This window comes from Apodemus sylvaticus, chromosome 2 (assembly GCF_947179515.1).
Source record: "Apodemus sylvaticus chromosome 2, mApoSyl1.1, whole genome shotgun sequence".
In the NCBI taxonomy this organism is placed as follows: domain Eukaryota; kingdom Metazoa; phylum Chordata; class Mammalia; order Rodentia; family Muridae; genus Apodemus; species Apodemus sylvaticus.
In genome coordinates, this window is record NC_067473.1 from 49,634,907 (window position 1) to 49,640,553 (window position 5,647).

General features: G+C 35.7%; 1 non-coding gene across 1 annotated transcript; it reads right to left on the reverse strand.

Moving 5' to 3' along the window:
• Positions 1-1,161: 1,161 nt before the first annotated feature.
• Positions 1,162-1,268, reverse strand: LOC127679461 (U6 spliceosomal RNA). Its single transcript, XR_007976772.1, has one exon. It is a non-coding gene; the product is annotated as a U6 spliceosomal RNA (small nuclear RNA).
• Positions 1,269-5,647: the final 4,379 nt, after the last annotated feature.

The window sequence follows — 5,647 nt, forward strand, 5'->3', positions numbered from 1 at the left end:
AATAAATTTAAAAGATGTTAGCTGTGAAAACAAACCTTGATATACAATATTATATATAATGCTTTTTACAGATGCAGTGACTCAATTTTGGATGAAATATTATTTATTTAATAGTTCCCCTTGTCCCACTTATAAACAGTATGTTTATCTCCTTATCAACTTCAAAGACATATTTATGTCTTCAAGAAAAGTTTGACAATGTGAAAATGTCTCGGTCAGACAGTATGAAGTTCTTATATGATACTTTTAAAGACATATATGGTAACATATTTTGACTATTTTTCTCTTTATAGTTACTACTCTTAAACATTTTCATCCTTTTTTATGCAGTTCTTAATAAATATAACTTCTTGTTTATTAATAGGCACAAAAGAATTCTTGATGTTAACAATTATGCATGATTTAGTGATTTAGAAAAAGATAACTGAGTTTAATAATTTCTTGTTTTTAAAAATATCCATCTTTTCATCAGTATTATTTATTTGTTTGCTCTCTAAACATTTTCTACAGTTCAGTCTTCATTTTCCCCCAGATCCACCCTCCTGACTGCTCCCCATCCTATACCCAATCCCACCCCTGTCTCCATGAGGATGTCCCCATGCCTCCACACCAGACCTCCCCACTCCCCATGACCTCAAGTTTCTCGAGGGTTAGGTGCATCTTCTCTCACTGAGTCCAGACCAGGCAGTCCTTTATTGTATATACCTCAGGGGCCTCATATCAGCTGGTGTATGCTGCCTGGTTGGTGTCTCAATGTATGAGAAATCTCCCAGTCCAGGTCAGTTGAGACCGCTGGTCTTCCTATGAGGTGGCCCTCCTCCTCAGCTTCTTCCAGCTTTTCCCCAATTCAACCACAAGGGTTCCTGGCTTTTGTCCATTGGTTGGGTGCTAGTATCTGCATCTGACTCTTTCAGTTGCCTGTTGGGCATCTCAGAGGGCAGCCATGCTAGGCTCCTGTTTGTAAGCACACCACAGCATCAGTAACAGTGTCAGGCCCCAGGACCTCCCCTTGAGCTGGATCCCAATTTGGGCCTGTCGATGAACCTCCTTTCTCTCATGCTCTTCTCCATTTTTGTCTCTGCAGTTCCTTTAGACAGGAACAATTCTGGGTCAGGTCTTTTGACTGTGGGGTGGCAGCCCCACCCCTCTGCTTGATGTCCTAAAAATATGGAACCTTTCACGAACTTGCATGTCATCCTTGTGCAGGGGCCTTGCTAATCTTCTCTGTATAGTTCAGATTTTAGTCTATGTGTTGCCAAAGAGAGCACTCATCAATATTTTTGTTTTGTATTCCAACAGGTTTGTAAGCTATAGCTTCACACCATTAGTAGCTCCTTTGCTTCAGCTGATCATTATGCTCCTATACAAAGAAGCACAGTCTAGAAAACTCTAATGCTAACTCCATTTTAAAAACTGTTACCAGTAACTTCCTTAGAATAAAACTGTAGACACTATGACTCACCATTTTCTCCATAATGTCCTTCTGTCTCTTGCAATTTTTTCATCAAAAGGAGGTTAATTTGTAAACTTGTTCTCACTCAGTATCCATACACACTATTTTTCTGAATTGGAATCTGATTTGACTATTGAGCACCAATGACTTCTAAAGAGAATTGATCTAATTGATTCTACTATCAAGTAAAGAGATGTTACAGAATAGAATATGTGTGATACCTATTAATTACCTAGAGCATGAATAAAATCTTGTCATGCTCCTCATTTCATATATGTGTATGGTACATAGGTAATATGACTCCATGCATAACATATTGAAGGCATAAACCAAAAATATTTTGAAATGAAGTATAGTATATTTAAGCTAATGATAGAAAAATGTTCTTAGTTTTAATGTAAATCAAATTATGCATATTTTTATGCTTCTAGTTAGAGCTCCTATTAACTTCTTTGTGTTAGTACAGTTTACTGGATATCTGTCCTAGTCAAAAGAAAACAACTATAATGTTTTAGCAAGAATATTAATATCTTTATCATGTTGTTTTATATAGATCAAGGAAGAATATGAAAACAGATGTAATAAAGAATGTTTTCTATACATAGATTAATTATAAAATTATATTCTCTATAATGCTACATCTTCAATCATAATTATAAGTAGCAGTTCTTAGTTTTAAGAAATAATAAAAATGGACCATGCCTGGGCCTCACAGTTGATTTTTTGTGGTTGACCACATTGTATTCTTCCATTGCAAAGAGCATTCTCAAGTTACTTTAGCACTTTGCACAGTGCTCAGAATGTCCAATAGAAGTTATACGGGTTTGATTATCTAGACTTGTCAACCAACAATCACTTAGGGCACAGAGAAAGGTTTTTATGGGTTTGGAGAGGGAGAAACACACTGGCAGAGCAATTTATCACTTGGCCTCACAATCTGAAAGGCATTTTGGCTCTCTCTCATCAAGCCCTTTTGAGAGCTACAGTGGGAACAACCACTTTACTACTATCACAGGTGTAGAAATGTCTTCTGATCCTAGTTTGGCTTCATTTTTACTAAGGATTAGCAAAATTCTGATTTAGGTCAGGCTACCTTCTTATGGGAAAGTAACTTCATCTCTCACTGATTCATTTTAATAAGTGCCTGCTAGGATTTGAGTACTCAATAAATATCATCATGGTCCTTGTTCCCTCCAATAAAGTGTTTTCATTGACATCACATAAAAAAAAAATTTGTATCCTTTTTTGATGTGTGTGATATCTGTGTAGCTTAGCATGTGCAAACCAGTGGTGTCATATATTTTTCACAGTACTATGATTTTAATAAAATTTATCACACTGTCAGAGAAATTATGGATTTTGCAAAATAGCTTCTTCAAGTCGAGATTAGCAAGTTCTTTACTGAAATCTACTAAGTTTGGATCACTATTTGTTATTGGAGTAGCTTATAGGGTCAGCTGTATAGGTCCCTGCAATTGATATTCCCCACAATTGGTGTAGTCAGAGAGTCACAGAATATCTAAGCTGGAAGTGAATTTTAGAACATACTTGGTTCCAACTGTTTGTAGCTTGTTCCAACATAATCCTTCCCAATTGCCATCAACTCATGATTTTAAATTCTCCTGTCTTGTTGGAATAGCAAATGATCAAACAAAATTTCTAAACTGAACTATAATTTTTTTGGTTTCATTCCTCCATCTTTATTGTCAATTGCTTGGAACATGCAATTCTCTCTATTTTATGTAATTTAGTAGTAAATATTCTTAACAGAATGTTAAATACCATATCCCATATCTACCTGCATAATAATGTGAATGAAGTACTGATATCATTTTACAAAAGCTATATTTGAGGAATTTTATGGTCTAATTATTAAAACCAATATTATATGAGGTAATTAAATTATGCTCTTACATTAACCCACAGATCAGGATGTTAAGAAAAAAAGGAAAGATTAAAATGCATCATTTTTCATTGACATCACATTTGACAGACATTTTATTGTTTTAAGTTATTTCACTTATTGTGTTGATATCTTAGAAATATTACTTCATATATTGCTAATTATGTTGGTACCTAGACATTAACAGTAGTGAGAACATTATATTGTCACCGAAACGACAAATTCTAACAATCAAGACACAACTTACATTTTTTTTTTTTTTTTTTTTTTTTTTTTTTTTTTGGCTACAAAGATTTACGAATGTGGTTCAGAAAGATGATAATATACTAAAACTTAAAATATTTTATTATATGTTATATTATAAAGTTATTTTAAATTCTGTTTTGGGAAGATCATTATATAACTTAGAAAAGTGCTTCATATTATTAAACAACTTTCCAGTTTTCAATCTAAAAGGCTTAACCTATCAGTTCATATCATCTTAAAAATAACTTGACCATTTATAAACTGGAAAAAAATCTATTCTTTTCTTTTTAAGGCAGAATGTGTTATAGTGTAGTCTGGTCTTGAACTCAATATGTAGTCAAGGATGACCTTGAATTACTTATCCTCCTGCCTGTACCTCCTCAGTGCTGGAAATCCAGGTTTGAGCCACCGTAGTCCACTCAATTTTATCTCCTTTATTTCTCTCTTATTCTCTTCAGTTTTGATTATGTTGCTTAGGGTAGTTTTACAGCAAGTCTTAATAAGAAAGTTCTTTTTGCAATAGATAGTAAGAAACCCAGAGAGCCATAGCTAGACAATGTAAAGACTGAGAATCTGTAGGGCAATGAGTACTAAATGGGGTAACCTTCATCAAACTCTATCCCTCGGGGATCGGGGATCAAGGAGTTATGTAGAAGAGGAGAAAAACAGATCTTAAGATGCAGAGGAATAGACTCCCCACCATGTAATAAGGATACATGTTCTACTATGTTCATAGCAGCCCTATTTGTAATTGCCAGATGCTGGAAAGAACCCAGGTATCCCTCAACAGAAGAGTGGATGCAAAAAATGTGGTATATCTACACAATGGAGTACTATTCAGCCATTAGAAACAATGAATTCATGAAATTCTTAGGCAAATGGATGGAGCTAGAGAATATCATACTAAGTGAGGTAACCCAGACTCAAAAGGTGAATCATGGTATGCACTCACTAATAAGTGGATATTAACCTAGAAAACTGGAATACCCAAAACATAATCCACACATCAAATGAGGTACAAGAAGAAAGGAGGAGTGGCCCCTGGTTCTGGAAAGACTCAGTGAAACAGTATTCAGCAAAACCAGAACGGGGAAGTGGGAAGGGGTGGGTGGGAGGACAGGGGAAGAGAAGGGGGCTTGCGGGACTTTCGGGGAGTGGGGGGGCTAGAAAAGGGGAAATCATTTGAAATGTAAATAAATTATATCGAATAAAAAAAAAAAAAAGATGCAGAGGAATTAGCTGAGAACAAAGAAACAGCGTCTTCCAGACCCAACAGGATTAATGCTCATGTGAACTCATGGAGATCTTGCATAAGTTCAACCCAGATGGGGTTCTAGCACAGAGAACAGAGGCTTCTTCCCCTAAACAAGAAGGTATTTGCAATTGATATCCACTAGCAAAGGGAAAAAATCACTATTTTTTAATATTAATTCTCTGAGTAAATTATATACCTAACATACAGGAATAATAACTATAAAATTTTCCTTCACTTCATAGAGCAGATATGTTACTAATTTAGTAAAATGTTGAAAACATTTTTGCAAGGTTTATGCCATCACCTCCCTCCAACCCCCCATCCCACCTGACCTCTAAATTCCTTGGGGCCTCCAGTCCTCTGTTATTGGGGCCTTCATATCAGCTGGTGTATGCTGCCTGGTTGGTGGTCCAGTGTCTGAGAGATCTCTGGGGTCCAGGTTAATTGAAATTGCTGGTCTTCCTACAGTAGTACAACATGAAAAAAAAAGGCTTTAAAAATTTCAGTGATCAGGGCTGCTCTTAACCTGTGAGCTTTCTCTCCAGCCCCTATCACTGAAAGCTTTAGAACCCCTTTTTGGTGTTGTGCTATTGTTCACTTCAGTAGGATTGCCAACTTCACTTGTTTAAGGAATGTCTTTATATCTTCCATTAGTTAAAGTAAAAAACATAAGTAATTACTATCGTATTCTGTATGCAAACATTAAAATCAGAGTGCCTGTGCACTTCTCATTGGAAGCTTATGTCTCTCAAGAATGCATGAAATATGCATTAGCCTCACCACAGGTAAG